At 47.9% G+C, this 21,950-nt stretch overlaps 1 long non-coding RNA gene across 2 annotated transcripts in view; it reads right to left on the bottom strand.

Moving 5' to 3' along the window:
• Nucleotides 1–339: 339 nt before the first annotated feature.
• LOC138550342 (uncharacterized) overlaps nt 340–21,950 on the bottom strand; it is an 80,166-nt gene continuing 58,555 nt past the window's right edge. For both annotated transcript variants that reach the window (XR_011294102.1, XR_011294108.1), the window contains exon 3: nt 340–8,317. This is a non-coding gene — a long non-coding RNA (uncharacterized lncRNA). The remainder of the gene's footprint in view (nt 8,318–21,950) is intronic.

Below are 21,950 nucleotides of genomic sequence, written 5' to 3'. Positions count from 1 at the left end.
AGTGGGTACAGCTAGGGCAGAAAAGGGCATTTGGCGCGCAGTGCAGTGTCACTTTAGACTCCCAACACACATCTCGATTCATAGAGCGGTGCAAAGTGAATTTTTGTAGTACAAAGTGACTTTGCACTGCCCCATGAATCGGGGTGTTTGTTGGCAGCACAAAGTGATTTTGCACCAGTGCAAAGTGATTTTGCACTGTGCTAAAAATTCCATGAATCGGGCCCAAAGAGACTGGAAAAAGTAGTGACACAGAAGGAATGTCATGGAACAGACACATGCATAAAGAACATACAATAAAATAACAGGGACGTGTGTGCTGGAGAAAGACAATACTGGAAATTAAGAGTTTGTTGCAGAATTTATTTTCGCAAACACAAGACACATTCATGTTATTATTTACAAATTCAATAACTTACATTGTCACCCGAAAATCAAGCTTTGCATTCATTTTATCATCAATTTTCAAGTTTTAAATTGTCGCCCAAAATCCAGTTCTGCATGCATATTTGTATTCTGAAGATCAATAACTTAAATTGTTGAGTGACAATCAAGCACTTCTTTAATGTTAATGTTCCCAATAACTTACATTGTCACCTGAGAATCAAGCTCTGCAATCATTTTATTGTTTTGAATTTTAATTACTTACATTTTCACCTGAAAAATCAAGCTGCGTTCATTTTATCTCAATTTCCATTACTCACATGGTCACCTGAGAATCAAGTTCTGCATTCATTTTATTGTTCCCAATAACTTACATGGTCACCTGAGTATCAAGCTCTGCATTCATTTTATTGTTCCCAATAACTTACATGGTCACCTGAGAATCAAGCTTTGCAATCATTTTATTGTTCCCAATAACTTACATGGTCACCTGAGAATCAAGCTCTGCAATCATTTTATTGTTCACAATAACTTACATGGTCACCTGAGTACCAAGCTCTGCAATCATTTTATTGTTCCCAATAACTTACATGGTCACCTGAGAATCAAGCTCTGCAATCATTTTATTGTTCTCCTTTTCAATGACACACCTTGCTGCCTGGAAATCAAGCTCTTTATTATTGTTTTCTCAGAGAGGGAATCTTTTAGTCATGTTCATTGCTCTTACAGCACAGTTCAGGATGTAGCAGCCACCTTTGCCTGTCCAGTGGCAGCCACATGTACCTATCCAGTGGCAGTCACCTTTACAGAAGTAGCCACATCATATGTCTGTCTTGAGACAGCCACCTTTACATGTCCAGTAGCAGCCACACTGAGCACATTTACCAGTCCAGTAGCAGCCACCGTTACCTATCAAATAGCAGCCACCTTTACCTGTCCAGTAGCAATCACCTTTACAGAAGCAGCCACACCAAATACCTGTCCAGTAGCAGCCACGTTTACCTGTCCAGTAGCAGCCACGTTTACCTGTCCAGTAGCAGCCACGTTTACCTGTCCAATAGCAGCCACGTTTACCTGTCCCATAGCAGCCACATCATGTACCTGTCCAGTAGCAGCCACACTGACCACATTTACCAGTCCAGTAGCAGGCACACTGACCACATTTACCTGTCCAGTAGCAGCCACCTTTACCTATCCAATAGCAGCCACCTTTACCTGTCCAGTAGCAATCACCTTTACAGAAGCAGCCACATCATCGACCTGTCCAATGGCAGCCACATTTACCTGTCCACTGGCAGCCACATCATGTACCTGTCCAGTTTGTAGCCACATCATGTACCTGGCCAGTTTGTAGCCACCTTTGCCTTTCTCTTAAATGAACTATAGGCTGCTGCTTTTGCCTTCCACTCTAGTAGGTTTTTATTTCAATAGGTGTGTTTTTCAGGGGGGGGGGGCGGCGGTTCTGACTGCCTGCAGGTGGCTCTAGATGAGCCAGACAAATTATGCATCAACTAATGTTATTATATAACAGGCTTACAGGTGAGTGCATCGCATCGCTGCGCCCGATAGCTTTGATTGTGCACAGTGGTTACTGCGCCCTTTCATTTCAGCTTGTGGGGTACCTGATTTCTGGGTACTAGTTCCCTGCTGGCGAAGGCTCCAAGGCTGTAAATGACAGCAGAGGGGTGCATTTTCTGGGGATTCAGTGTGCAATAAAGGCTCAGTCCCAGAACACTTCGCCATTGGTGCATGTGCACGGCCTGAACAGTGCATGCTCCAGTCGCAAAGGGCCTGCACAGGCTTACACCTGTAAAGGTGTCTGCCTGATGTATGCCCACCGTGCTGAGCGGGTGCTCTTTCGGTTCCCTGCAATGTTTAGTGCTTTGCATTGTGGGCAGTGATGCTGTGAGACGGACTGCACTAAGGAGGGGCCATGGGAGAAATGAGGGTCTTCAGCGCTCCACTTCGCACCCTTCAGGTCCAGCGAGAGCTCCATTTAGAAACTCTGCTTCTGCCCCGGGGGTTCGATACCCCAGTCAGCAGAATCCACCCATTGCCTCCAGGTCGACTAAATGGACTATTAAGAGTGGGTCATAATATTGGTTGTGATTAATACAGTGCTCAAGGAATCCAGCAGGAACGGATATTTAAATCACCAAATGACTATTAGCAACAGGGTCCGATCATTGGGGGCAAAATGAGCTGGTGTAACCATGGACCCTGAGGCATGGAGGATTTCGGGGTGCAACCCTGGCACACCCTGCTCCCCCCCTTTCCTCCCTGCATTGCTCTGTGGCACCCACCTGCCCGCTGTCTCCTTGCTGCAAAAATAAAGAATAGCCTTCACTTCCATCTTGCCCGTTGAAGTGAAGTCCGTTCTTCATTTCCTTGGCACAGAGCAGCGGGGAGCCAGGAAGAAGTCAAATGTACAGCAGACATGCCAAGTTTCTTGACCAGGTGTGAGGGAGATTTAGATCCAGAAAGTGGGAGAAAGGAATTTCCCCATGGGATTGAATTGGGGGTTTAATTATTTTAATCTGGAGGGAGTGCTGGAGTTTGTCCCTCTGCTGGACACTCCAGGGAGTTGCGGGAGACATTGTGATGTCTGGTACAGCTATTAATGGTATAAACTTTATTTCTGGCGCCTTCGGGCAATATGGCTGCCTCTGTGTCAATCAGTCCCCCTAAACAGGGATCCCAAGCATCAGTTCACAGCCTAGAAACTGATGTATAAGTTGCACATACCATCAGTAAATATATCAGGACCCCCAGCTGCCCCCTCTCTAGCAACTGAGTTCCTTCACTGCCCTCCACCCCCTCCTGCAGAGAAAGGATTTCCCACCAGATGAACTGCAGCTCTCCAGATGTTCTAGACTATGACCAGCGGTGGACTGGCATATAGGGAACTCTGGAGATTTCCTGATCGGTCTCTGCACCCTGGGCCTCGTTTGTGTGGTAACGCATTTTATTTCCAAATTTTCTCCTATGAAATAAATTGGGTTTGCTGAAAATGTGCGACACGGTGCCACTTAAAATTATTTCCAGGGCCTCTTTTGGTTTCCAGTCTGGACTATGACTCCCATGATCCCATATCATTGACCATGCAGCTAAGCATGATAGGAGTTGTAGTCCAAAACATGTAGAGAGCCAAGGCTTGCAGACCCCGGGTCTAGAGACAGACTTAAAGGTGCATTCCTGTCCAGCCTCATCATTCTTTCTAAAGGTCGCTCTCAACTTCTCTAGATTTCGACTCTAGAAGGCGCTGGGATGTGCCATAACTCTAGAATCCCTCTTCTGTCCATCTCGAATAATCCAGAAGCCCAAAATTCCATTCCGTGTCCTTTGAATGCACTGGAGAATTGCATTCTGAAAGAGCAGCATTCGAACCCAGGGAAGACAGTTTATCCACTCAGAACCTGTCTTTCCCGGGCGTGATGCAGTAATCACCGCCCACGTCAAAACATTTGAAGCTTTATGTACCTTTTCCCGCAGCATGGATGCTCCCATGTTCAGGAGCAACACAGAGACTTGCACAGTGAACCTCTGGGACAAAGGTATGCACAGTGAAAGGAATTAGGCACAGGCATCGATACAATGAGGCGCAAGGGTGTGCAGTTGGGCTACCTGGATCAGGAGTGTGTACAGCAACACAGTAAAGGATGTGGGGTGTGCGGTAACATGTCCCCACCTGGAGTGGCACCCCAGAATGGTCACGCTGCTTCCTCGCTATGCTTGACTCTGGTGCCTGTTGATCAGTACCCCTCTCCCCCACCAATTGAAAAGGGACTATCCCCACCATTAAAATGGAACATTCACTATGCCCTTTTCCAAAGGTGGCAGGCATTTTTCTTCCCCCCCCCCCCATTTTTCCTGAGGAGATGGGGACACGCATTCTGCTGAGCTCATCTCCTGGGAACAAGGGGGGAAAAAAAGAAACCATTTGCACCCCTGGTAAACCCTGGGGGTGAGAATGGCTTTCACATCCCAGCAGGGTGTTAGACATGGACGATATCAGCCCGCTGCGTTCGGGCCTACCATGGCTCAAGCTGGCGGCCTGTAATCTCCACCCCATCCCCCTGCCGTGCCAGGGCCTGAACACCACAGTATTCCATTTAAAAATATTCCGATAGTTCCGAGATACTTTGAAACAGCAGTAAGCCGGGTGAAGGCTCTAGAATTATTGGGTTGAAATCCACCACACTGGTAGGCTGTACCGGTTGGTAAGTAATCAGGGCAGCTTCAAGTTGGTGCAGCTTGCCAGAATGTGTATCATCTTTACCTGTCTGGGGCTACCAAGCAGGGTGCTAAGTGCAAATTCTTTTTAGGAAACTGCAGGCCACGGGGTAACAGCAACCTGTTTCTGTCCTAAATGTTAAACTACCTTCAACATTGCTCCCCCTTTTGACCCTCTATTTGCATGGTACAGGTGTGGCAGAGAGGTGGCAGCTAAGATGAGGGAGCAGTGGCGGGACCCCTTAGAGCAGGTTAAGCCCACTGGCATTTCTTTATTTGGGTCAAGGGGGTTAGGTGGAGATGGAAGGTACTGGTGCACAGCAGGTGGGCCCACGATAGAGCAGACTTGGGTTTGTATTTATTTATTCATAGAGACTTTCGCCAAAGCATATGGTGTAACAATTATGGAGACAGACAAATAAAAATGAGGGAATAATTTCACTAGGCCGAGGAAGAAAGAAAACCTTTTTAAGACAGATACGAAAAAGTAACAAAGTGTGAGAGGAACAAATAGGCAGAGGTGAGGAGCTCCAGTGTTTGCAAACAGAAAAGTCTATTTGGGGACAGGGAGAAGAAATTGAGATTGGGACTCCAAGAGGCATGAAAGGGAGTAACTAGAGAGGGGCTAAGCCAGGAATGCATATAAAGGCAATAGAAAGGAAATGAAAAAGCAGACCAGAAAGAGAATATAGTGATGGAAAAATAGAGGCACAGGGAAATTACTACAGCGTGTAGGAATTGCACAGTTCAGAGGCAAGCGGATAGGCTGGCTGTCCCATTAGTGGGCGGAGCAATAGTAGAGACCGAGAAGAAGGCAGAGATCAATCACTTGGTGGCTTTAAAGGAGAACATTGACGATTTCCACAAATGTTAAATGAAACCAATCGAGAAACACATTAGGAATATGTGAATAAAAAGGATAGATGTCAAAGAGGATGTCAACATTTCATTAAGAAGGGAAAAAGAAAGAAGGAAGGGGGTGGGGAGGACAGGAGAGAGTAGTGAAAGAGGAAAAAAAGAACTTGAGTTTTAGAAGAGCAAAGATTGAGGAAAGAAGGCCTTGATCCATCTTGCAATATGGTATCAGCTAGATCGACAGTCTCCATGAAGGCTCGTGAGAGAAGTCTTCAAATTAGACAGGATGTCGCGGCTTGGGACTTGTTCCCTTTAAATGGTAATACACATGGTGATATCCCCCCAGGTTTTACTTGCAGTGATGGGATAGATCTACCTTGGATTGTATCTTTGTGTTGTCTGATTTGAGGTTGTGGGGGGTTTGGGGTTGTTGTTTATCCCATGTGTTTAAGTGACCATTGCATGCTTGAGTATACTATTCCACCATCTATGATCGCTGTACGAACTTTGGTTAATCTAAATGTGGAAATTAGGCTAAGCGACCGTCCTGTGCCGTTGGGCCCAGGGTAGCGTCAGTAATCAGTGTCCTGGTAATTGTAAATTTATAGTGCGCTTAATACCCAGAGGTTTCTAAGCACGGATCCGGGGATCGAACCTGTGTTGCTCCGTGTCGTCTTACTTCCAAGGCAAGCACATTGCCCCGGAGCTATCCTCCCGAGACTAGATGGTGTCAGCTAGAACCAAACCGCAAGCAACTATGTAATCTCCAGAATGTTTACATTCATATCTGCTGGACCTGCATTTCAACATAGTAAAATCGAAAATTGTAAGACTTAATGCAAGGAACGATTTTAATTGGAAGGTTGAGGGCCAAGTTTTAGAAGTGGTTGAGTTTTTGTACTTTGGGCATTACATTTATGCAAGAAGGGGAACATGGCCATTGTACAAAACTTTCAGAGCATCATTTCTAGCTTCTGACGCTCAGTGGTGTCAATTTAATGGTTTGAAGTTTGGTTGGTTCTCCGTTTTATAATCAAAAATTACTACCACGATTGATTTCTTGGGCAGAAACGCAAGATAAAGATATTGACTGGTCTACATTGGAATTTTGGTCTGGAGGAAAGTTCTCTTTTTGCCCAAGTCAGTCCCAATGGTCGGAGTTAGACGTGAAACGGGCGTCTCTTCAAGCGCACGTGGGTTGGAGGGTCTCTATTCAAGCGCACGTGGGTTGGAGGGTTTTACAGATCTATGAGCAAATGTTGCATCCTCCGCAGGAAATTGCACGAAGAGATGATTAAATAAGACAAGCTTTGCCCTGATGAGGAGAAATGCAATAAACTTCTTGGGAGTGTAAACTCCTCTGTTTATAAACTGTCTTCTAACCCCACCCCCCCCCCAAAAATAAAAGTTTAGCAGGGACTGGATATTAAATAGGGATCATTAATTAAATTGTTTTTTGATGACCATTTTAATTGGTCGATTAAAGATTACAATGTGTTACCATCTTATCTGATGAAGCACCCAGTGCGTGAGTTTAGGAGCTCTGTTCTGAGAGCAAAATAATGAGTTTGTACCCAACAAGTGATGTATTAGGAGCTAGAGTGAACATTTAAAAAAAAGGAGACTAAGCCGTTACTGTGCCGTGAATGTTGAAACGCTGACCGTGGTGCAGACGCCTACCGAGAAATCTCCAGAGTTCCCTATAGGCCAGTCCGCCGGTGCCCTTTGTGCAGAGGCCTACCAGGAAATCTACAGAGTTCCCTATAGGCCAGTCCAACCCTGGTCGAGGACTTACCCTGGACAGACCCAGTCACTCAACTCTCCGGCACCAACATCAGAGAAAGCTGTGCCGGGCCACCTTGCCCACTTCCAACTATGCAATCTTTCCAACCACAAATGCCTTGAAAAAGAGCTTGTGTCGAAACATGTGTTGGCTGTGGTCAGTAGAAAATTGGATTACAATCAATTCAACTCTTAAATATCTGCCCAGACTGATCTGTTGCTCATACCTGTATATGATTCCAATGTCAGGGGGAAGCACGATTAACTACTATAATCGGTCTACAACACATAAGGAGAAGGGATGAACCTCAATAGACTAGTTACGGAGCACACCACAGCACATACAGTTAGGGCCTAAGCGCACCAACAAGCGGTCTTACCCTGACTCCTGATATATAGTGCGGTAGTTGATGGCTTCACACTGCAATTATCCTCGGAAAAACACCACACCTGTAACTTTGATTTCATGCATTACAGGTGACAGGAGGGGTGCCCCACCGAAACTGCCCATGTGGAGCAGGGAAGGCCTTCCTGCTCATCAGTATTCTGCTGGACCATGTCAATACCTTGGCGGTGAGGTTGGCATGGAGCATGTTGTTGGTACTGCCAGGCATTGGGCACCTCCTCCCGATTCTCTCCTGGCTTAGGAGCTCAACTCCGGTTCCTGCTGAACTGAGCCAGTGGGCATCATATCAACTAAATCAGCTCAGTAGGCACCGGAGGGGGAGCCCAGGGGGTGTGCCACCGTCCGCCACACCGAGTGCAGGTCTTCTGTGGTGTCCTCCAGGATGAGTGCAGGACTTCCCTGCCGCCCTCTCCACAGTGAGTGCAGGACTTCCCTGCCACCCTCTCCACAGTGAGTGCAGGACTTCCCTGCCACCCTCTCCACAGTGAGTGAAGGCCTCTGCTCTTCTCCATAGTGAGTGCTGGCCTTCTGTACTGCTGCCTCTCTCCACTTTTGACAGGTGCATGGCCTACATTGGCGGTGGCCTCAATAGCAGGCACAGGATCTCGGGTTCAGCTCGTAGCCGTGGAAACGGAAGGCCAGTTTGAGAGCCACTGGCGTCTGTGGAACAGAGACAGAGGGGAAAGCGTTAGTTACTGTACCATGCATGGGTTCTAGACCATCAGCTAGTGCCGTGCACACCCAGTGGAGGGTGCATGTCCCTGGTGACTTGCTAGGGCAAGGTGGAGTGGGCGGTCACAGAGGAGCACCTTGGGGGGGGGGTGGTCCAGTATTCAAATGATGCATCTGGCTGAAGGCGCTAAGAAAGGTTTTCTGAAAAAGGTTTTGGCATGCGGGGTGGGGATTTTCAAAATGTGTGCAGGCGTGAGTGTGGAGGGTGGGGCATTGGAAGAGAAATCAAACGAGGGGCGCAGTAGAAAGAAACAGTGGTTTAGAAGTGAGGGGGGCTGGAGTAAAGATCCCAGTCACGCAGGCCCCTCCCTCGTCCTCAGTGGGTGGGCCTCTCCCAAGTGGATACATTCCACTGCCCAGAGTTTAGAGATAGGGAGCAGTTAGCCTGTAATAAAAAATAATTAAAATATAGTTCCAGGAAACCAATAAAAAGGGTCCGACTTCACCTCCAGGGCAGAGGGACTGCGAGTACAGGGGAACCAACTACCTCCAGTTCCAGGGCAGAGGGACTGCGAGTACAGGGGAACTAACTACCACCAGTTCCAGGGCAGAGGGACTGCGAGTACAGGGCCACTAACTACCTCCAGCTCCAGGGCAGAGGGACTGAGTACAGGGCAACTAACCACCTCCAGTTCCAGGGCAGAGGGACTGCGAGTACAGGGGAACCAACTACCTCCAGCTCCAGGGCAGAGGGACTGCGAGTACAGGGGAACCAACTACCTCCAGTTACAGGGCCACTAACTACCTCCAGCTCCAGGGCAGAGGGACTGAGTACAGGGCCACTAACCACCTCCAGCTCCAGGGCAGAGGGACTGCGAGTACAGGGGAACCAACTACCTCCAGCTCCAGGGCAGAGGGACTGCGAGTACAGGGCAACTAACTAGCTCCCGCTCCAGGGCAGAAGGACTGTGAGTACAGGGGAACTAACTACCTCCAGCTCCAGGGCAGAGGGACCGTGAGTTCAGGGTAAGCATGGACATATTCAGGCAGAGTGACTGAACACAGGGGAACACCCCTCTCTCTGGGGGATGACATAGACTTGCCCACAGGTGATAGAGAAGCTGTGAGAGAGCCCTGGCGCATGATGGGACCGAGTGCTGGAGATCTACTGTTCTCTGGTAGATGAAAAGTGTGCAGTGGCCTCTCGCAGGTCGACGACAAGCTGACATTACAACAGTACATTTTTTTGCTCAAACTCCCAAGTCCCTCATCTTTTACACTCACGTCTTATTGGTTAGTGCACTTAACCGCCTGTCGTGGACACGCCCATAGGCTCTGCCTGTTGTGGCACATACTCGCAGCAGTGATTTCCGGTGTCCCAAGGTTCTTCTCGTTGTGTTCCACTCCAGTGGGGTGGAACTTAGCCACTGTGAACATAGCGCCCAACGATCTGTTCACAAAGTGAGCTAAGTCCTCCCCCTCAGGAGGGTGATGCTTTCGAAACCACGGCAACGGCGCCAAGACGGTGGGCCGCAGTCTCAAACCACGACAACTTCAAACTAACCCAGACACATGTCCATACTCGCACACCACGTCAAGTACACCAAAGCATTGGGTTGCACTCACACCACATAATCACACAGTGAAACTTTTGTTTTATTATTTATATAGCACCACTATTGGCCCATAGGAATCGGGGCGCTCAAAAGAAGAAAGAAAAACAACTAAGCACAAGTAAAAAAAAAGGAATCCAGTGAGAGGAGTAACGGAAATTGGTTAAACACTATCCTAAAATTGGCGGCCAATGACATGTCACTCAGATTTATTGTGCATTTGTAAGGCGCTTATACATCGATAAGAGCAGGCCCTAACCGAAATCCCCTTCACCTCAATACCACATTTAAACATTGCCACGAAAAACACCTGTGGCAAGCATTTGAACCTTTCACCAAAAACAGCTGTGCTTTGTTCCCTGGCACATGTGTGGCAAGCAGTTGAACACTGCAGTGAAGAATGTCCCTGCGTTTGCTTTCTTTCCTCTGAACGACAAAGTTAGGCACTATATATATTTTTTTAAAAAAACAGCTCTACATTTGCTGTTCTGTCATCTGAAATACCACAAAATGATGTGCTGCATAACAGCCCTGTGTGCTATATTCCACCTGAATGCCAAAAGGTTAGGCAATACATCCGAAAACAGACTTGTCTTATTGTTCATTCATATGAGGGGTAAAGAATTCATCAAAAATGCAACCCGACATGGCTTTTGTTTACCTTTCATCTCCCCGAGTCTATAGGATCAACTACAAATGCAAACCCATTCAAGAAGGATAAACCAAAAGAATCCCCCAATTTACAGATAAAACATTATACGGCTTCCACGCATGTATAACAGGGTAAAGGACAATTACTTTTAAAAGCCACAGTGAAAAAGGTAGCTTTGCTTGCACAGAATTGTCAGTGAATATGTTGGGGGGCTGACAAAGCCATGAATATTATGTTTCTCCCCCCACAAGACTAACTTGGCAGAGGCTCAGGAATGCCAGTAAAACCTGTTTGGCTCAAGGAGAAGAAAAAAAAAATAACTCCATTTGAAGTCTTGCCTCCCCCTGGAAGTCACACTTAGAAGTGAACTATTCTGCAATGACATATGAGGGGGCTGAGGGTGTGATGATTACAGGTTCTGCCAGACTAAAAGGCAGTCCTAGCAGAGAGACAAAGAATGCAAGTATGGCTAGAAGTGCAAATTCCCTTTTCACAACCACTCTGAGGGACAAACTGACAAACTTCAAAGGGACAATTTTGCTGCAAGCTGAGCCAGGGAGCGACAGTTTGCTGTGGGGGGCTGTGGCACCCCCCCCCCCATATGTGACAGATCCTCCAAATTGACATTAAAGGATGTATGCATTTTAGGCTTTTTTCCCCCAGCACTCAGAATAAGAAATGTTGCTTTAGGATATTTTTCATATGATTTTCAGGTGGATTTTCAGAGACTGGGTGCATGTTTCTGGGAATTTGTAAACTGAAATGGCCACGCAAGACTTGTTTCTGGCTGATTTTAAAAAGGGACAAATATGGCAGTCGGTGGAAAGATGGAGATGTACATTATGAATGAGCTTAATCATTTGCAGAGAGATAACTATTATGCATTTCATGAAAAGGACAAAAAGGTGCAGAGGGGCCATGCAGAGTTCGCGATCAGCTTGTCTAATTCCCTGTGACCCACCTAATCTGCCTATCTATTTCTTATGGTGGTGGCTAGTATAAATTTGAAGTTATAATGCGCAACTCAGATTTGATATAAAGTGCTGAGAAACAAAGATGCACTCTCCCCTGAACCAATCAGGCCAGTGGTGAGGGGGGGGGGGGCGGCGAGGGAAGAATGGTAGGCTGTCCTATTCCTGGGTAGGAGTAATTCTAGGGTACTTCCCCCCCACCCCCCCAGATTGTAAAAGTAATGTCATTTGGGACATATAAGAGGGGACTGTACTAGACACAGGGACACACACACACCCACCCCCCTTGCCAAGCTGTCCAGAGCCCTGTGATCCAACCTGGCTGTCCAGAATCCCAAACCAAGGCTTACTTTGTAAGTAGCAACCAACCCCAGTCCCTAATTGCATACCCCCTTTCCTTTTGTAACATAAATGCCATAGAAAATACCACTCAAAGTCACAAATTGCCAGTATAATCCATTCACCTTTCCATAGAAGTACCTGTGTATGTTAGCGTATTCCTTTGATAAACCTTTCAGTTGTCTGTAAGTCCCTAGTATCATATGAAGTAAATCAATTAATTCCCCATTGGAAATTCACATTCAATATTGTTGCCATTCGAAACCAACAATTCTATAGCCTCTGTGTCACTGCAAACCGAATTTGCCTGTGTCCTGTGCACATTACCCCATGAACTCTTAACTTGCATCTGTCCCATTGAAAATCCGAACCGTAATGCCATTGAGAGCAATCCATTGTGCCTAGCATCCTGAGATGTACCTGTGTCCTTGAAACAGATTTCCAATTTATTTTGTCAGCTAAGCCCTTTCCTTAGCTGCCCGTCATCTCAAATTCCGTGTAAAAACGAAATTCCATTGCCGTGTTTTTCTTTGCATTTGCTTTCTTCCCCATAAACCATTTTCCGGCCTTGCTTTCACCTTGCCCTGCTTTCCCGATTAGTGAGTGGTCTATAAGCTTTCCTATCTCCTTAAGTGTAGCACCACAAATTTCCTTTCTAGCCGTCCCACTGCAGTTTTGAGTTGCTGTGTGAGTAACAGGCAAACCCGATTCTGCCGTTTTGCTAAAAAAAAAAACACAAAAAAAACACATTTTTTAAATAGGTTTTCATTTTCTTTTCTGATTTCCCCATCTTGGGGTGGTGGCTGTATTCTAAATTCGGTTTTTCTCTTTATCCTTACACCTTGCCACTGCCTTCCATACAAAAGTTAATTAAGATACTGATGTTGGGGGGAGGGGGGAGGTCTTAACCTTCATACAATTCACATGCTTTAAAATTAGTTTTCCTGTTTGCCATTAAAGATTCATGCAAACTGTGGCTACTGTATAATTGTATTGTGCATATTTTTCCTTTAAATAACAAATTAATAAATATCTTATTGATACAGCCCGGCCTGGTTCCTAGTCCATTGTGACACGGGGTGTCTATAAAAGGTGGATGCCAGACGGGTTGGAGTCCTAGTCAAATAAATAACTTGTGATTAAAAGATAAAAGCATTTTTAATTGTGCACCACGTTCATTGTCAGGGAAAGGAGACCCTGGTGGGAGCGTGCCGTGTTCTAAAACCATGACATATAGTGCCGCTATTGGCCCATATGAATCGTGGCGCTCAACAGAAGAAAAAAAAAAAAAGAACAAAAAAAAAAAAAAAAAACCGCAATTACGCACAAGTACAAAAAAGGAACCCGGTGGGAAGAGTAACAGAAATTAGTTCAGCACAATCCTTAAATCGGAGGCAGATGACATGTTGTTCTGATATTTATTGTGCATGTGTAAGGCGCTTATACATTGATACGAGCAGGGCACCACTTATTGACCCAAAAATAGGGCAAGATGCTCTGGCCACAGCCCATGATCCGTGTTATTCCCAGTGCACCAGTCCTTAATATCCACCTGTCAAAGAAGGTCCTGTACTCTAACACAACCTTGACCAACTTTAGTGTGCAACCAAGGCAGGACCTTATTTGCAAGTGCCTCTCTGGTTTCAACTCTCTCGGCTCAGGTTCTTCCGACCCCAGGAGAAGCTCTCTGGGTAGTATCACAGGCAGGCTGGACTTATTGATATGAATATCCCTACCATGGGAGGGAACAGCAATCCGCGTATAGTATTAGCCACGTGCCTAGCCTTTGCAGGAGGATGAGAGTCCTCCCGAATGATTCATAGATGCCAATGCCAGAATCGGGGCTGAAATGCACTGGTCTCGTTCTCCACAATTGGCAAGCTGCCCTTACAAGCATGTGGGTTTGAGGAGCTGCAGCCATCATGTTGGGTGTGCGATTCATTCAAATCAGTGACATCAGCCCCGTCAGGTGAGGATTGTGAAAATAAATCTTAGGACTCCAGCCATGCACAAAAAGCCAAACGGTTTCTGCACTGATTCAAGTCACAAAAAGACTTATCTTCAATATGTTGCCAGCTCACAGACCCATTAGAGCCGTCCTTCACCTGCTTATTCTCAGGGCAGGACGGTCTTCAGCAATAACGGAGGTCTGTGATTTAGTCGAAAATATTTTACCTAATGGAGAAGTGACCGAATTTATTTCCCTGAAAAACTAAATTAACTTTGTATTCTGTGATTTCTACAGTATCGGCAATAATATCGTGCGTTTTGACAGGGACTGTAATGCCTTCCTCAGGGCCGAGGCTGTTCGGACAGAGTTTTGACCAATAACACTGGTACTTCCTCTGACTGACCAACAAAGCTTTACACGTTTCCTTTTCATCCTGAGCACTCGGTACACAAAGCGACTTGTAGGATGGTGGGGAGGGCTGCACAGCACCAGAGGCACCCCAATGGACAATCACAGCCATCACCTGTGTCCTGCGGGAACGGGGAATATTCTAAGCATGTGAATCCATGAAAGATCCAATGCTGGAGAATGTCACCATCGTACTGAGGGTGAATCCTCCATGGAGGGGGGAGAGGAGTTCAGGGGTGGATCGGAACTGCATTGCAGGCTGTGGTTCTCAAGTTCCAGCGGGGCAGGCTGGTTCGGCGTACTAACAAGTGCATAACTTCATCAGTGCTAACACCAACCAATCAGTGGCCAGGACAGACTGTGGTGTGCCCAGTAGAAAGCAGGCTATTGGTTTAATCTGGGCGGGACCCTTCCACGAAGGAAGGACAGCTTGAGAGGAAAACAAAATGATGCGCATTCTCTGCAAAAGCAGCGAATCAGAAAAGGAAATTATGTAACTAACATCAGAAATTGGTTCTTTTAGAAGGCGCGTTTCTAAGGACCACTTCCGGGATATATAAGAACATTTCACTTGCCATACTGGGCAAAGCAAATTTATTTTTATTTAATTTTCGGACAGAAAGTTATCATTCAACGGGTAACAATCTGGAACACGACTGCAATACTTTTTTTTAAATACCCATAGGAGAAAAAGGAGGGGGGCAAATAGCACCCTGGAGGTTCCTGGCTATTTTGCATAAAAAGAGCATTTTGGAAACATCAGAATGACCACAGATTATTCGTTATATTTGCAAATTGTTATGCGATAAAATAGCTGTATGATTGAATCACTAAATGCATAACGCACCCTGGGCTGGGCGCTCATTACCCTAACGTTAAAGGGATTTACCATGAACCATATACACCTATTCAGCGAGCTTTATGGTGTGGATGCAAGCAGAACATAGCAACAGCATCTGGCACTTCACTAGGGTCTAGGATGGGACAGAGGGCCCAATTGTGCCAGAATTCGGGAAGGGAAGAGGAGGGGCGGGAGGGAAGGGGTCACACGATAAGGGCCAGCGCCTCAATGCACAGACATCCTTAAACATAACAATCCCACAGGATGTGGCCGATTTCTACAATGTTACGCTATGCTATCTTGCATTTATATAGCGTCTACTGCCATACGCCATGGCGCTGAAGCGCTAGAATGGCCCGAAATGTCATTCTTTAGAGCCCTCCTGCCCTTGCCCTGGTAGCCCTCGTCAGTGGGTACACGTGAGGTCATGGGGGTAGGACACAGTTGTGGCAAAAGCCAACAGAGGGCCCGGAGATGCAAGGCGAGAGGCAGGTGGTTGGCTTTTGTACGCAATATGCCGCGGTCAGGTGCTGCCCTTGGAGACTCTTTTGGGAGTCGCCCCACTTATCGACAAACAGCAACGATTGTAGGATTTTTTTGGAAGTGCTATTCTGAATGGGATAACGCGGCAAGTTGGAATAGTTTGGCCCTCCGATGGTTTTGAAGCCATGACAGCTACGTGAAATGCAACCCCGGACGTCCCACCATTGCCCTGCCGTATGTTCATCGACCGTCTCCGAATAGCCATTAAGGGTTTAGCGGCGAATATTATTGGCCATTAAAGCGAGCGCGCACAGAAGCGGCAGCCCCGGGCTTCAAAGCACACGGGCCCGTGATTCCGAGCCGGCTTCCTTCCTGCCCGCGTTAGTATTTGCAATTTCCGGCGCGAGGCTGCCGGCCTCGGATCCCCATTCCTCCAGCTTCCTGTAGTAAAGCACTCCCACCCCCGCACGGGGTGGGGGTCCGCCGCCATTTCCACCTGCTATTAATAGCCGCCATGTCCTGGTCTCCATTAGTGCACGTGCGGCTGCACTTCCTGTCTAGTCTGGGAGAGGGCCGGATGGGGGCAGGGCGGAGGTATTGAAAGGGTTAGGCCTGTCAGCTGTAGCCCCCCCCCACACCCCTCCCCCCTTCTCCCAGCATATCAAGTTTCTCCTCCATGCCTGCATGCACAGGTTGCCTCTGCTCTGGGCCGCAGCTGCCTTGCAGGGAAGTTCTGGTCACTAATGCAGTGAGATATGTCCATGTAAAGCGCTTTGGATAAAAGCGCTATATACATAGCGCACGATTTCTCTACCTCTCCACGTGCATTTCGAATTTCAAGCTCATGGCGGTCCTGTCCCCTCGATCACTCTGTAGATTTAGAACAGGTCCCCCTCTCCTGTCCCTCCGAACACTTATTTTAGTTTTTAGTTTGGGCTAAAAGGATGGAGGGGTGTGTACAACACACATTACTATTTGTATAGAAAGGACAGGACACACGTACCTGCCCTTTTGTGGTGGTATAGAACAATACCAGTCCCCGGCTAGCAGCTCTCGCTTCTAAACTCCAGTCACTCTAGGGGGCAGTCACGTGTCTCTGCCAAAGGGAATTGATTATTTGCAGTCATTGACACCCCCCCCTTATCTAAATGACTGTCACATTCGTGCGATTTAAAACCATTAGCTTCGCCGTGCATACGTCTGAAGCAGAACGGGTTAATACAGCTTCTAGTGCTATAACTACTAGTGTGTAGTACATTCCTTGGTTCTGAATCCTTCGTCTGTACTGGTGGCCAGGTCTGTATTATGCTGCCTGGTTCTCAGGGCATTTTTAAAGCGCTCACACAGTCAGGGGGCATCGAGGCGCTGTTCCAGGAATATGTCTTAGTTGCGTATTTATAATGCGTTTAACACCCCGAGGTTTTTAAGCGCGGACCTGGGGATAGAACCTGTGTGGCTTCGTGTCATCTTGTTTCCAAGGCCAGCACGTTGCCGCTGAGCTATCTTCCGGGGACTTATACTATGTTCCCGGGTTTTGAATGCCTCATCTGTACTGGTTGCCGGGTTTGTAATACATTCCCTAGTTCTCAATGCCTCATCTGTAGTAGTGGCCATGTTTGTAATATGTTGCCTGGTTCTGAAGGCCCCCTACAGTACTGGTGCCCATGTATAGAAAGTTCCCGGGTTCTTAATGCCTCAGTACTGGTTCCCGGGTTTGTAATACATTACCTAGTTCTGAAGGCTCAATCAGTACTGGTCCCCATGTTTATAGTATGTTCCTGGGTTTTGAATGCATCATCTGTACTGGTCCCCATGTTTGTAGTATGTTGCCTGGTTCGCAGTGCCTCATCTGTACCAGTGGCCATGTTCATAGTATGTTGCCTGGTTCTGAAGGCCCCATACAGTAGTGGTGGCCATGTTCATAGTATGTTGCCTGGTTCTCAGTGCCTCATCTGTACCAGTGGCCATGTTCATAGTATGTTGCCTGGTTCTGAAGGCCCCATACAGTAGTGGTGGCCATGTTTGTAGTATGTTGCCTGGTTCTCAGTGCCTCATCTGTACCAGTGGCCATGTTCATAGTATGTTGCCTGGTTCTCAGTGCCTCATCTGTACCAGTGGCCATGTTCATAGTATGTTGCCTGGTTCTGAAGGCTCAATCAGTACTGGTCCCCATGTTTGTATTATGTTGCCTGGTTCTGAAGGCCCCATACAGTAGTGGTGGCCATGTTTGTAATATGTTGCCTGGTTCTCAGTGCCTCATCTGTACCAGTGGCCATGTTCATAGTATGTTGTCTGAAGGCTCAATCAGTACTGGTCCCCATGTTTGTATTATGTTCCTGGGTTTTGAATGCCTCATCTGTACTGGTCCCCATGTTTGTAATATGTTGCCTGGTTCTCAGTGCCTCATCTGTACCAGTGGCCATGTTCATAGTATGTTGCCTGGTTCTGAAGGCCCCATACACTAGTGGTGGCCATGTTTGTAGTATGTTGCCTGGTTCTCAGTGCCTCATCTGTACCAGTGGCCATGTTCATAGTATGTTGCCTGGTTCTGAAGGCCCCATACACTAGTGGTGGCCATGTTTGTAGTATGTTGCCTGGTTCTCAGTGCCTCATCTGTACCAGTGGCCATGTTCATAGTATGTTGCCTGGTTCTGAAGGCCCCATACAGTAGTGGTGGCCATGTTTGTAGTATGTTGCCTGGTTCTCAGTGCCTCATCTGTACCAGTGGCCATGTTCATAGTATGTTGCCTGGTTCTGAAGGCCCCATACAGTAGTGGTGGCCATGTTTGTAGTATGTTGCCTGGTTCTCAGTGCCTCATCTGTACCAGTGGCCATGTTCATAGTATGTTGCCTGGTTCTGAAGGCCCCATACACTAGTGGTGGCCATGTTTGTAGATTGGCCTCTTGTTTTGAAGGCCTAGTGCTTTGCCGCAGGGCAAGCCCCCCACTTACTGAGAGATGAGGCAGGGGACCTGAGTAATGTTTCTCGTTCTGGTGAACCCCTCTTTTGGATCACTACGGCTACACACCAATCGCAGGGCCCGAGCAGAAGCCCACGGATATGGACACGCAATCCCACGCCCACCCAGCCATGGCTGCTCCATCTGTCCACTTGCTGAGCCATGAAAGGGATCCAGGTTTAATGTCAGCGGGTAAGGAAGCAGCGGCGCCTTAAAATCAAGCGGTGTGTCCAGGATCACACAGTTTGTCAAATCTAGGGATACAATGTCGACCTTCCGGTTGCGCACAAAGGAGTGTAGACGCCGGGGCGCTCTCCCCGGCGTCTGTGGGACTCACAGCACTTGCATAGGAGCCCCTGCAGCTCTGGCCACCAAGGGCTAATTTAGAACTAGTTTGATGGGGCTAAAAAGGGGGGCGGCGCTGGGGCTGTCTGGGCCCATAAATACATCACTGCTTGGGTTAAGTTGCCATGGAGTTTTAATTTTTCACGGTTTAATATCAATCTGGGGAACCGCACACGAGCGGGTTTTCAGACGCTGGGCCCTCGGGGCAGGATTAAGAGGCGAAACAAGTATTCTGGAACATTCCTTTCTCGGCAGGGGAAACCAAACGGACACACTGAGAGGCCCCGAGAGGGGTGTGAAGCGCAAGAGGGTCGCCACTACCCTCCCAGACATGGCTGCACTCCTGCCGCAGAGATCCGCGTGCATCCTGCACTTGCCAGTCCCAGGCGGCCTGACTCCACATTTCATCTTTGAGGGTGGTTTCCAATAGCAGTTACCAACTAGCCCAAGACCGCATTCAGTCTGCATAAACACTGTTAATATTAAAAAAAAGAGAAGGGGAGAGTTTGCCACTGGCATTCTGCCATGGCCTCCCCGGGACAGGGCTCCTACAAGGACTTCAGATCCTGACTGGGTGGGCACTGGGTCGTGGTTAAGCACAGGTCGCGGGGTACAGTAACAACCGTAAGACATCCCATTACTCCCCTGAGTTCACCCCAATAAGGACCAAGGGCCCGATTTATGGAATTTTTTGCACGGTTCAAAGTGACTTTGCACTGCCGACACAAACCCCGATTCATAGAAATGGGCAAAGTGTATTTTTCCCAGTGAAAGTGTGTGCACAGTTCCATGAATCAGGGTTTGTGTTGGCTGTGCAAAGTCACTTTTCAGCAGTGCAAAGTAATTTTGAACCGTGCAAAAAAATTCCGTGAATCGGGCCTCAATTTTTAAATATTTTCAGAACACAATGTCCTATAACACAAGACTATTAGGGCCCGATTCATTGAACTTTTTGGGCGGTGCAAAACGCAAAAAATGCGATGAATCGTCGACCATAATGTCTTGTTATCACTAAGCGTCGTCTGTCGAGCCAGACAATTTCATTGTATTTAGGAAGCAGTGGGCCCTTCTTACATCTTAATTCCTGCTTCACCCCCCCCCCCCGCCGCCTCCCACAGCGCCCTAAACCGGTTGATATATTGGACTTTCGCGTGTAAGGGGTGTGGGTGTGCCCAGTGGTGAGCTCGCTGCGTGCGTAACTGATGTGGTGGGGACCCTGCACGTTTCCTGTGCAGAGGCCTTTCAAGGATGAAGCCGGCTGCGCAGAATGACTTCACCGAACAGCACGAGCAAGACACTGCACGAAAAAGATAGTTTGCAGTGCGAGACTGTGGGCCCGGTGCACGGGGCGCTCTTCCATGGGAGTGCAGCATTATCAAGGCTTCTGGCAATAAGGCACGGTGCATTGCACCCATGACTGCTCAGTTCCTCCCTAGGGTGCCACGTACGTCATGTGACAGTGTGCGGGGCAGGTAGCAGAGTCATTCCCATCACCCGGTCATTTGTTCCGCAGAGCTGCGAGCAAGAGGTCCATTTCTAGGCGTTATTATAAAACTAAGATACCAGCTGCTGCTTGTACTCCCCCCCCCCCAACATGCACACTAGAGGTCCTCGCACCCAAGCCTACATTCTTGGCAGGTTTGGGAATGTCAATGCTCATATAAACCACCATTGATAAACCGCCACCTCAAGTCTCGAGGAAGGACTGGCATCTCATGCTAGGCCCTCATCAAGAGGCCCACATTACCCGCAAGGAGGAAACCAGCACCTCATGCAATGCCCTCATCACTAGCACCAAGGTAACCGCAAGGAGGAAACAAGGAAACCAGGATCTCATGCTATGCCATCAAGAGGACAAGAAGGAAACCGGCATCTCAGGCTATGCCCTCATCAAGAGGACTAAGGTACCCGCAAGGAGGAAACAAGGAAACCGGCATCTCATGCTATGCCATCAAGAGGACAAGAAGGAAACCGGCATCTCAGGCTATGCCCTCATCAAGAGGACTAAGGTACCCGCAAGGAGGAAACAAGGAAACCGGCATCTCATGCTATGCCATCAAGAGGACAAGAAGGAAACCGGCATCTCAGGCTATGCCCTCATCAAGAGGACTAAGGTACCCGCAAGGAGGAAACCGGCATCTCATGCTATGCCATCAAGAGGACAAGAAGGAAACCGGCATCTCAGGCTATGCCCTCATCAAGAGGACTAAGGTACCCGCAAGGAGGAAACAAGGAAACCGGCATCTCATGCTATGCCATCAAGAGGACAAGAAGGAAACCGGCATCTCAGGCTATGCCCTCATCAAGAGGACTAAGGTACCCGCAAGGAGGAAACAAGGAAACCGCCGGCATCTCATGCTAGGCCCTCATCAAGAGGCCCACATTACCCGCAAGGAGGAAACCAGCACCTCATGCAATGCCCTCATCACTAGCACCAAGGTACCCGCAAGGAGGAAACAAGGAAACCAGGATCTCATGCTATGCCATCAAGAGGACAAGAAGGAAACCGGCATCTCAGGCTATGCCCCCATCAAGAGGACTAAGGTACCCGCAAGGAGGAAACAAGGAAACCGGCATCTCATGCTATGCCCTCATCAAGAGGACCAAGGTACCCGCAAGGATGAAACAAGGAAACTGGCACCTCATGCAATGCCCTCATCACAAGCACCAAGGTACCAAGGTACCCGGAAGGAGGAAACAAGCATCTCATGCTATGCCCTCATCTAGAGGACTAAGGTACCCGGAAGGAGGAGGAAACCGGCATCTCAGGCTATGCCCATCAAGAGAATTAAGGCAGCCGCAAGGAGGAAACAAGGAAACCGGCATCTCATGCTATGCCCTCATCACGAGCACCAAGCAAGGTACCCGCAAGGAGGAAACAAGGAAACCAGCATCTCATGCTATGCCCTCATCAAGAGGACCAAGGTACCCGCAAGGAGGAAACAAGGAAACCAGGATCTCATGCTATGCCATCAAGAGGACAAGAAGGAAACAAGCATCTCATGCTATGCCCTCACCAAGAGGACTAAGGTACCCGCAAGAAAGAAACCGGCATCTC

The sequence above is a fragment of the Ambystoma mexicanum genome, chromosome 1q, assembly GCF_040938575.1.
Source record: "Ambystoma mexicanum isolate Mex_15411 chromosome 1q, UKY_AmexF1_1, whole genome shotgun sequence".
In the NCBI taxonomy this organism is placed as follows: Eukaryota; Metazoa; Chordata; class Amphibia; order Caudata; family Ambystomatidae; genus Ambystoma; species Ambystoma mexicanum.
The sequence above is the reverse complement of the archived record's forward strand: the minus strand, read 5'-3'. Positions and strand labels throughout refer to the sequence as shown.